We start from the raw sequence: 12642 nt of genomic DNA, 5'->3' as shown, positions 1-12642 counted from the left end.
AGAGTAGGAACCCTCACAAGGTAACGGTTTTGTCTTTGAACATTGTTGTTACTGAATCATAAAGTTTATCCGCGAGTTTACAGTGGAAGGATATGTTTCTCATCACTGGCTATAAAATTCAGCTAACATTAATCATGCACCAGGATCAGCAGTGCTTAGCATAAACTAAATCAGATACTGGCTAGTTAATCTAGCTAACGTCGATAGCCTTGAACCCTGGCCATATTATATCATATAGTTAGCCTGCCCGGCCATACTGCTAGCCGCAGTGAACAGCGCTGTCTTGTTTTATTAAAAGCCCTGCTGAAAAAACATGTCAACTACAACAGCCACGGAAACACATTGGACTATGTTAGTACTATCAAGGTAAATTACATACTAGCAAGATTGTTGCTTGAATGCATGGCCAGGCATACATAGATTAGACAACAGAGATACTCCAAAATCATCCCGCTCAAAATCCTGGTAGTTGGCGATTTTTGGACTATGTTGTCTCTATTATACTTTATCATTGACTAAAGGAAGACAAGCTACCTAAATGTGACTTATCGGATAGTACTGAAGCAGGACATGTTTTTGAGTTACGTTTTTAGCCCAAAGCCTTGTATTTAAGCAAAACAACAGCACTGCTGTAGGCAACTTCTTCAGCCCGACTGGCTGTCATTTCAATGCTAGCGTTAGCTGCGCTAGCTCGCGATTAGCATGAAGACACTGAAAAGCTCACAAAGCACATTTTTCCAGTGAAAACCTTGTAAAACCTTTGCTAACATCTACAACATATCAGCTTTCGAACAGAGTAGACTAATGTTCACGATTACTTTGTTTTAGGAATATTTACATTCCATCGAAGCCTATTAGGGTAAAATAAGGAATATACCTATTGCTATATAGTACTGCTTCAAAGGAATAGGGTTCCCATTCCTTCTGCTTTATTTTCAAACAATTGTGTCTTGCAGAAGGGAACCATGAAGAGGAGCTTGGAGTGGGCAAGGGGGAGGTTGATAAAGCAGCAGAGAAGACCTGATTTATCAAGTATGACGGTTAATTCTGGTGATTCTCACCTGGTTGGCATTTACAACATGGCAATGTATGCAACATTAAGCCCAATCAAATATCCAATGTTATTAAAACATATAACCCAATCTACGGTCAAGCAATGTTTAATGTCAGGTGTGTGTTATGAACTATAAACAATCCTTGGAGTCAGTGAATCAATTGAGAGTGACTACAATTAGAAATGATTTTAAAACCACTGTGCCAGTAAAGATGACAAAAAAAGGAATCTGCTCTTATGGTTCTGTTTACATTTTTTCAGACACTTCAATCCGACACTCTTGTTAATGTTTGACGTCAGGCAGAACGTCTTCAGCCACCGTAGGATGGAGAGCCGCTGGTTGGCGTTTTTGACTGCAGTGTCTGTGTGGGTCCACCAGGAAAGAACGTTAGAAGTTAGGTCCACCAGGAAAGAACGTTAGAAGTTAGGTCCACCAGGAAAGAACGTTAGAAGTTAGGTCCACCAGGAAAGAACGTTAGAAGTTAGGTCCACCAGGAAAGAACGTTAGAAGTTAGGTCCACCAGGAAAGAACGTTAGAAGTTAGGTCCACCAGGAAAGAACGTTAGAAGTTTCTTACCATCGCCACCGCAGCGCAGTCGATATCGATTTTAAAAACTGGAACAATAGATATCGTGTAGCAAAAATTCACTGGACCCACTCCAGTTTGCCTATTGTCCCAACAAATTTGTCAATTATACATTTTAGATACGTCCGAGTGCATTTTCTTTTATAGCTCTGCTTTCCACACCATCCTGACCCACAAACTGGTTAGACTCAGGCCTCTGGGTGTAAAACCTGTAATAACAAATTCTATTTTTTACATTCACAAGAAGGTGTATCCCCAGAATGGACCCAACAACTAAACATGCTGACAACACTACCATAGTACACTATGAACAGGTAATCAAATGGCTACCCGGACTATTTGCATTGTGTGCCCCCCCCCAACCCCTCTTTTACGCTGCTTCTACCCTGTTTATCATATATGCATAGTCACTTTAACCATATCTACATGTACATACTACCTCAATCAGCCTGACTAACTGGTGCCTGTAAATAGCCTTGCTACTGTTATTTTTCACTCTTTTTTTTACTGTTGTTTTTATTTCTTTACTTACCTATTGTTCACCTAATACCTTTTTTGCACTGTTGGTTAGAGCCTGTAAGCAAGCATTTCACTGTAAGGTCTACACCTGTTGTATTCGGCGCACGTGACAAATACACTTTGATTTGATGGAGCTGTGGGACCTAACATAATGGTGATAGGACAACAGTCTCGGCGTAAGCAAAACAAAGATGGTGGTACTTGACCATTCTCCCATCTACTGTACATTGACATGGAGATGATCAGCAGCTTCACGTTCCTGGGCACCCTGATATCCTTTTCTGCCCTCAGTCACTTCACTCAAAATGTCCCACCAGTGCTTCTCCACTACCCACATCAACTTGCTGCACCACGACTTATGTACAAACTACAGCGTCTGTTTTTATTGACATAACACATGTAAATAAAATGTCCATATTTACTGTAAGATTTATTTATGGTAACATTATAGTCCCTTGACATACATGACTAAACTACTCTGCATAATGCTCATTTACCCACTAAGAAATCATACATTTATTAAAGCTGCATTATTGTTAGGGCTGAGTCAATTCAATTCTGGTATCAGAACAAAATTTAACACTAGGCTACTGAATATATTTTCAGCTGTTTATTAATAGAATTAGTCAAGCAGAATAAATGGTAAATGCAATCTTCGTATATACGGGTTCACTGTAACACCTCGCAGGGCAAACAGAGAACTGAAAATGACATAAGTTCTTCATTAAATACTCTGACAGAGATAGTTCCCGCTCACTGCTGGCCTGTCAGAGGGAGGATGAGCGTGGTTTAAACTTACTCATCCTATCGTTGGCGTGCAGGCTGGTCCCAGCCTCTAGACGCATCTTTGTTGCCAAGCATAGTTGTCTTCTAGCTTATCTTCATGTGTGTACCCCAGAGTCAGACACCCAAGGACAGTGCCTGTTCTTGTGCCACAGCCATTCTCCCCTCTATCAGTTCCTCACATACACCTGTCCATGAGCGGCCCCACAACCAGGCATTGTGTGTGTGTGTGTGTGTGTGTGTCACGAGTCTACTCAGCCTACACTCCTACTAGCCAGCAACCCTCCAGTTAGTCATGTCTATTATATGTTGCTCAATCTATGTTATTACAATATAAACCTATTAGTGCATTACAGTCCGTTCATACTTAGGCCTACATCTACTGTAAATGGTAATGCATCACATCTAATAAGTGAAATAAAACCCAACATTATGTATTACTGTGTCCAATTGATTCTGGTTGGTTGTAATGTTTTTGAAAACTTGCACTTCACAACTTTATTTAGCTGATTATTTTAAACAGGAGTTGTTCAATTTGATAAACTTTGGTTAGTGTCAGTTGATCTCAAAAAGTATTTGTATAGTTAGACAGGCTTACATTTAAAAATATCAGAAACTATCATAATATCAGTCCTTTTGGGACACATCACCAATTAACATTGGCTGCAGTATTCCGAACTTACTAGGTAGTCATGCAATAAACATCTTGGATAATTCCCCTTAAATGAATTCCCTTTAAATCAAATGTTATTTGTCACATGTGTAACCGGTGCTGTACTGCACCGCTGTAACTCTGCGTTGTGTGTGTGGTTGATTGAGACTATAGACGTGGACTTTGGAGATCAGGTAGTTTTAATTAAGCAGAATTCACTCTGCATCCTGCATCCAAAAGAAAATAAAACATTTGTAGAGCACATATGTTCTGCGAATCGTCGCCTCTTTCTACAGCAGATGCACAATACAAGGGACTGGGATCATTCGAGGAGCTAGCCATCGTTCACACATACAATAGCCTGCTAATACCTTAGCTAGCTATTAACCACATGTTGAATTCAGAATGTTAATATCATCCTAAAAAGTACAGTTACAAGTGCATCCTAACAATACCATCCACTTATGAGTAACCTCTAAATACAAAACATTATTCATGAACAAAACACTGTGTATGACTTTGTGCTTAAAATAATCAAACTTTTTTGAAGATGACAGAAAACGCGAGCTTGCCTCTCATAGTGCATCAAAATGATCTGAGCACGCAGGGCAAAACGTAAGTACACACTCCCCTACTCCCAGGATGCAGGCATGCATAACACATCAACATGCCATATTAATATATGAACCTGGTGAAATTCACACAGTACTTTAACAACTGTTACACATGCGCCGAATACAACAGGTGTAGTAGACCTTACAGTGAAATGCTTACTTACAAGCCCTTAACCAACAATGCAGTTAAAAAAAGAAATAAAAGTAACAATTAAAGAGCAGCAGTAAAATAACAATAGCGAGGCTATATACAGGGGTAACGGTACAGAGTCAATGTGCCGGGGCACCGGTTAGTCGAGGTAATATTACATGTAGGTAGATATTAAAGTGACTATGCATAGATAGATGATAACAGAGTAGTAGCAATGCAAATAGTCTGGGTAGACATTTGATTAGATGTTCAGGAGTCTTATGGATTGGGGGTAGAAGCTGTTTAGAAGCCTCTTGGACCTAGACAGAGAGAACAGTCTATGACTAGGGTGGCTGGAGTTTTTGACAATGACACCAAATATTGGTGACTGTAGAATTCCACTCTCCATTTTCTTCCTGAAGGCTGCGTAAATTGGATGTAGTGGCAGCCTTAAAACAATGCTGCATGTATTTGCTTCTGGGAAGATCCTGGCAGCCTCATTATCTTGTTTGTGTAAGAACTGTGGCTCCACTGGCTATCCCAGCCTAGGAATGCTGAAGCCCCCGAAGTGAAAATGAAAACCTTCTCCAGGGTTAAAGGGTATGCGTTCCCCTCTGAAAAAAGGGAAGGGGGAACATTAAAGTCCATAAGTAACACTTATTGGAGAACACGATACTCTAAGTGAAAGTAGTTTGGGATTTAACTGATCTATTAGGATCTTAGATGGAATAATAAGGCTATAAAATGCTCTCCCACAGTTATGAGAGTGATTAGGTGATATATTTTACTGATCTGGGCTGTGTTTCTTCAATGATCATGGTTTTGCATCTAACCTTCCACCTCCAGCATCCAGTCCCTCCAGAAACATATGACTCTGCTTTCTATTACTCCTTGATTGGTACAGGGGGGAGCGCTCTGCTTTGAAGAGAGACGCTGCCAAAAGAGGCTTCTCAGCATAGATGAAAACCTCTCTGAAGAGGCGTGAGTGTCTATTCATGTAAGGCAGGAGACCTTGACACTCCAGACCCTCTTTGAATCTATAAAGTAAAGTCACAATGAATTTGCCCTGAAGAATATAACTAAACTTGAGATTCCTTAGATATATGGAAAATCACTGCCCAAGAGAATCCCGTAGCCTGCTTTCTAAGTAGAACTTTGTTGCTGACTCCACCAGGGCATCCCTCCTCCAATGTACGAATGTATCGTACTGAACACAACATGACCAGTTGTTCGGAGGCCTCTGTGACCGCTTCCTGTGCCTCGTCAAGAGTTTGTGCTAACTGAATCTTAGTTCAACAACAGTATTTGGGGACAAATTAGCAAAACAAACTGATTATCACTACCCACTAGGAGCCGGATAGTGGAATGACGTTTCTGCAGTCTCTGGGTGAAAAACAGCAGGAGTTTTTGAGTGGTCAGGCAGGGAACAATAACACTGGAGTGCGCATGCACGAGACGACTCCATGTTTTTCTTTCAGTCTATGAATGAATATAACGTCGCCCGGTTGGAATATTATCGCTATTTTGAGAAAAATAGCATAAAAATTGATTTTAAACAGCGTTTGACATGCTTCGAAGTACGGTAATGGAATATTTAGAATTTTTTTGTCACGAAATGCGCTCGCGCGTCACCCTTCGGATAGTGACCTCAACGCACGAACAAAACGTAGCTATTTCAATATAACTATGGATTATTTCAAACCAAAACAACATTTGTTGTTGAAGTAGAAGTCCTGGGAGTGCATTCTGACGAAGAACAGGAAAGGTAATCCAGTTTTTCTTATAGTAATTCTGAGTTTAGTGAGCACCAAACTTGGTGGGTGTCAAATTAGCTAGCCTGTGATGGCCGAACTATCTACTCAGAATATTGCAAAATGTGCTTTCGCCGAAAAGCTATTTTAAAATCTGACACCGCGATTGCATAAAGGAGTTCTGTATCTATAATTCTTAAAATAATTTGTTTTTTGTAAATGTTTATCGTGAGTAATTTAGTAAATTCCCCGGGAGTTTGCGGTGGGTATGCTAGTTCTGAACATCACATGCCAATGTAAAAACTGTTTTTTTGATATAAATATGAACTTGATTGAACAAAACATGCATGTATTGTATAACATAATGTCCTAGGAGTGTCATCTGATGAAGGTCATCAAAGGTTAGTGCTGCATTTAGCTGTGGTTTTGGTTTTTGTGACATATATGCTTGCTTGGAAAATGGCTGTGTGATTATTTTTTGGCAGGGTACTCTCCTGACATAATCTAATGTTTTGCTTTCGCTGTAAAGCCTTTTTGAAATCGGACAATGTGGTTAGATTAACGAGAGTCTTGTGTTTAAAATGGTGTAAAATAGTCATATGTTTGAGAAATTGAAGTTATAGCATTTTTAAGGTATTTGTATTTCACGCCACGCTCTACCATTGGATATTGGTGAGGCGTTCCGCTAGCGGAACGTCTGGTCCTAACAGGTTTTAAGTAGTATGTTTTCCACCTGTGGGTTATGGGATATTGTGTTCATGTGTAGTTTAATTGTCATCACGTTTCGTTTATTCTTTGTTTTTGTATGTTGCTTACTTTCACTTTGGTTTGGTTTCTCCTTTGCCTTGGTTTCTCAAATGATTGCCTCTCCTGGTTCACCAACTACTTCTCTGATAGAGTTCAATGTGTCAAATCGGATGGCCTGTTGTTCGGGCCTCTGGTAGTCTCTATGGGGGTGCCACAGGGTTCAATTCTTGGGCCAACTCTTTTCTCTGTATACATCAATGATGTCACTCTTGCTGCTGGTGAGTCTCTGATCCATCTCTACGCAGACGACACCATTCTGTATACTTCTGGCCCTTCTTTGGACACTGTGTTAACAACCCTCCAGACGAGCTTCAATGCCATACAACTCTCCTTCCGTGACCTCCAACTGCTCTTAAATACAAGTAAAACTAAATGCATGCTCTTCAACCGATCGCTGCCCGCCCGTCCAGCATCACTACTCTGGACGGTTCTTACTTAGAATATGTGGACAACTACAAATACCTAGGTGTCTGGTTAGACTGTAAGCTCTCCTTCCAGACTCACATCAAACATCTCCAATCCAAAGTTAAATATAGATTTGGCTTCCTATTTCGCAACAAAGCATCCTTCACTCATGCTGCCAAACATACCCTCGTAAAACTGACCATCCTACCGATCCTCGACTTCGGCGATGTCATTTACAAAATAGCCTCCAAGACCCTACTCAATAAACTGGATGCAGTCTATCACAGTGCCATCCGTTTTGTCACCAAAGCCCCATATACTACCCACCACTGCAACATGTATGCTCTTGTTGGCTGGCCCTCACTTCATACTCGTCGCCAAACCCACTGGCTCCAGGTCATCTACAAGACCCTGCTAGGTAAAGTCCCCCCTTATCTCAGCTCACTGGTCACCATAGAAGCACCCACCTGTAGCACGCGCTCCAGCAGGTATATCTCTCTGGTCACCCCCAAAGCCAATTCCTCCTTTGGCCGTCTCTCCTTCCAGTTCTCTGCTGCCAATGACTGGAACGAACTACAAAAATCTCTGAAACTGGAAACACTTATCTCCCTCACTAGCTTTAATCACCAGCTGTCAGAGCAGCTCACAGATCACTGCACCTGTACATAGCCCATCTATAATTTAGCCCAAACAACTACCTCTTACCTTACTGTATTTATTTATTTAGCTCCTTTGCACCCCATTATTTCTATTTCTACTTTGCACTTTCTTCCACTACTGTCACGTCCTGACCAGCAGAGGGAGCAATTGTATTAGTTTTGGTCAGGACGTGGCAGGGTTTTTGTGTGTTAAGTGTTGTGTTGGTGATTGGACTCCCAATTGAAGGCAGGTGTGTTGCGTTGCCTTTGATTGGGAGTCCTATATAGTAGTGTGTGTTTTTCTCTGGGTTTGTGGGTAGTTGTTTTTGCACTGCGTTTTGTGAGCCTGCAAAACTGTTCCTGTTGTCGTGTTTGTTTTTTCCTGTGGATGCCTTACTTGAGTTTATTAAAAGTATGAGTATTCACATTCCCGCTGCGCCTTGGTCTTCTCTCCAGTACGACAACTGTGACAACTACAAATCTACCATTCCAGTGTTTTACTTGCTATATTGTATTTACTTTGCCACCATGGCCTTTTTTGCCTTTATCTCCCTTATCTCACCTCATTTGCTCACATTGTATATAGACTTTTTTTTCTACTGTATTATTGACTATGTTTGTATTACTCCATGTGTAACTGTGTTGTTGTATGTGTCGAACTGCTTTGCTTTATCGTGGCCAGGTCGCAATTGTAAATGAGAACTTGTTCTCAACTTGCCTACCTGGTTAAATAAAGGTGAAATGAAATTAAAAAAAATACAACTTTATATTAATAAAGATGTGGAACGCTACTCACGCTGCGTCTTGGTCCGATTATTCCAACGAACGTGACATCTACATTATGGGGCAGAATATTTAAGTGCCTTTAAGGGGGTATGGTAGTAAGTACCAGGCACACCGGTTTGAGTGTGTCAAGAACTGCAGCCCTGCTGGGTTTTTCATGCTCAACAGTTTCCCGTGTGTATCAAGAATGGATCAACACCCAAAATAAATCCATCCAACTTGACACAACTGTGGGAAGCATTGGAGTCAACATGGGCCAGCATAGCATCCCTGTGGAACGCTTTCGATATCTTGTAGAGTCCATGCCAATAGAGTCGCATTGAGGTTGTTCTGATGGCAAAGGAGGGTGCAACTCAATATTAGAAAGGTGTTCCAAATGTTTCGTACACCCGGCGTATATACCACTTAGCAGACCCTTTTATGAAAAAAGTGACTTCCAGTGACTGCAGGAATTGAACCCAGGACTCTGGTGAAGCTAGCACCATGTGCTCTTTCAAAGGACATGAAGACTACCTTTATATTCAACAATGATACAGGTGTCCATTTCGGGGTGCACTTCATCCTTCAGAATCATGAATCTGAGGTGCTCATCAATCTGACGGAGATAACAACAGGAGAAGGGCATTAAAGAAGAGCCTTTTGACAGAGGTTCCTGTATCGTATAAACTGTTCATACAAAGTGAGCTGTTTATGCTTACGTTTTGCCAAATGCCAAAGGGAACTACATTGATATTTGTCAGCTGCACCTGACTTTTCTCCAGCATCCTGTAACATTATTCAAACGAGGACAGCATAAACCCACAAAGTTGACACCCTCATTTGTTTTATGGTTGTAAAACCATATTAATGTGTGACATATATATATATATTGTATATATATTGTATGTATATATATATATTGTATGTATATATATTGTATGTGTATATATATATATATATATATATATATATATATATATATATATATATAATGTATGTATAATGTATGTATGTGTATATATATGTATGTATATATATACATAACCCTTACCAGAACACTGGCCTTGATGTGTCGCCAACATAAATAGGAACATCCGATCTCGTCGCAGAGAGGGATTTTATGGTTGGGTAGCTGAAAATAGATTTTTCAGGAATTATCTTAAAACTTCCTGTCTTTCTGTATACTCATCCTCATGAGGAAATTGGAATCTAAATTGGAATCTACATTTCTGCTTACTTCCGTAATTAGGGTCCCACTTTAAACTAAGTACAACTTATAATGGCTTAATATATCTTACATAAATGCTTCACATATCATCTATAAACCTATCTCATACTCTATAAATGGTGTATAAACATACATAGTTTATACACCATTTATACACCACCCTTTATATACCATTTATAGAATATGACACACACTTATAGATTATCTGGCAATGGGGATGTCAATCTTCACTTGGTGACTGCTCCTGATGACCTGGGTAAATGGTGCATGAGGGATCCCTCAAACTTGGGATCTCAGGGAGACCACACTTCGGGAACGAAGCAGATGGACCAACCTAAGATCTGAGAGGCAGCGAGCCGAGTGGATACCACATCTCCAACTTAGTTAAAAAATAAATAAAGAGGTGAGCGACACACACGAAGTGGTTAAGAAAAGTCTTTGTTACGTAGGCTCTGAGTGTGAATTCCTGTGTGAGGGGGGCACCTTGGAGGCGTAAACAGGGCCGAGTCAGTGGAGGATGTCGACTCAAAGACACCCATCAGTGGTCGGTTGTGGACGACCTAGAGCCGTCCTGACACTGAATTGATCACAGTGGGGATTGGTGTGGTCTGTGGGGGCCAGGGGCCAGGGTGACTGTGGGTTCTGTGTGAAGCACGGTACCTGGTGAAACCCTATTGGAATAAGGACCTCATTCTGAAAAGTATCTGTGTGACCGTCTAAGTGACCCTCAGAAGTGGTGAATTCCAATTATTTTAAATGTGCTAGCCAGGTATGCCATGGGTTTGGTAATTTAGCGTTAAATATCTAGAATCTGTGTGAACTAGTTTTTGCCATTTAACGTTAAAACATCCTGAATCTGTGTGAACTAGTTAAGACCATTTATGATATAGTATAAGATGGGAATGTACACCTGTAATTGTTTTAAACCTGTACCCCATTTTAGAGGAACTAGGAACTAACCATGAGATAGAAATGAGAAAATATTCCTGCAGGTTGAAATATTGTCGAAAAACATATAATTGATTCGGTATGTTTGGGAATAGCATTGTGTGACTGTGATATGAGAGTTGTGTGAATGTGGAAATGAGTCTTAATCTGAAGTTTAGATAGTAACATAAAGAGAGATGCTTAATCATATGATTGACATTTGGATAATAAGCTTTGATATAACGTTATCTTGGGGTTCTGTTCCTTCACTGCCCATCATTTTAGGAAGCAGCGGAAGGTCTACAGTTTCTGAGAGGCTTGATTTTTGCTGTGGTCTCTGGGAGGTTAGAGAACCGTTGAGGATCTGTCACGATTCCTACCGACGGTGGCGCCCCCTCCTGCTCGGGAGGCGCTCGGCGGTCGTTGTCACCGGCCTATTAGCTACCACCGATTCCCTTTTTGTTTTTTCCCTTTTTTTATGTTTTCTCACCTGCCCTGAGTTAGTCATTAAGAGGGCTATTTAGTTCAGCTGGCCCGCTCCCTATTGTGCGGGATTGTCTTTCTGTGTGTCGACTGCGTTTTGTTCGACTGTGCTTGTCGAGTGTATTTTCCCTGTTGTTGGGAAACCTTTTATTTTGTGCTTGTGGTTTATTAAAAATTACCACACAGTGTTCGCTGCTTCCTGCGCTTCTTTCCGCCACACAACAGACAAGCCGTTACAGAATCCCGCACCACAAAGAGCATGGAATCAGCGGGAGCAGCGGGCACTCCACTACCCTCGATGGAGGAACGTGTCCTTCATAATACATCGGTCCTGCATCGCATCGGATCCGCCATGGACCAGATGATGGAGAGGATGGACCGATGGGAGAGGAGTGGTATCCTCTCTCCACCTACATCCCCCCCCCCCGATACAACCATCTCCTCCTCCTACGACGTCTGGCTCTGGCGCGCTTCGCCTGGCACTCCCGAGGGAGTGCGATGGGACGGCGGCTGGGTGCAAGGGGTTTCTTCTCCAGTTAGAGTTGTACCTGGCCACCGTCAGACCTGCTCCTACAGGAGAGGAGAGCGTGAGTGCCCTCGTTTCCTGCCTGATGGGCCGAGCTCTGGAGTGGGCTAATGCGGTCTGGAACGCTCCAGACTCGGCGAGGGACCACTACCCAGAGTTCACCCGCCGCTTTCGGGCTGTTTTCGACCACCCCCCCGAAGGTAGAGCGGCGGTTGAACGGCTGTTCCACCTCAGGCAGGAGACGAGGAGCGCTCAAGACTTCGCGCTGGAGTTTAGGACCTTGGCTGCTGGAGCGGGGTGCAATGACAGGGCCCTCATAGACCACTACCGGTGTAGTCTCCGGGCGGACGTCCGCAGGGAGCTGGCCTGTAGGGACACCAATCTATCCCTGGACGAACTCATTGATATGTCCATACGGTTGGACAATTTGCTGGCTGCCCGCGGGCGTTCGGAGAGGGTCCTGCCCGTTCCACCCCTGTGCACCCCCGCCCCTACCCCTATGGAGGTAGGGGGGGCCGTGCCAACGGGCACCGGAGGAGGTGGCTCCTCCTGCACCAGCTGTGGTCGGAGAGGACACACGGCCGACCGGTGCTGGAGGAGCCAGTCTGGGAGTCGAGAAGGCATGTAGAACACTTCTCGGTCACCTCAGGTGAGTCAGCACCAGATTCGCCCAGAACCCCCTGTTGGTCATGTGTTTTTGCCTGTTTCATTTTCTAAATGTTTTCCCTCTTCCCAGCATAGGGCGCTAGTCGATTCAGGCGCAGCTGGGAACTTTAT

Source organism: Salmo salar, chromosome ssa07 (genome assembly GCF_905237065.1).
Source record: "Salmo salar chromosome ssa07, Ssal_v3.1, whole genome shotgun sequence".
Classification (NCBI taxonomy): Eukaryota; Metazoa; Chordata; class Actinopteri; order Salmoniformes; family Salmonidae; genus Salmo; species Salmo salar.
This window is presented reverse-complemented; position numbering follows the sequence as displayed.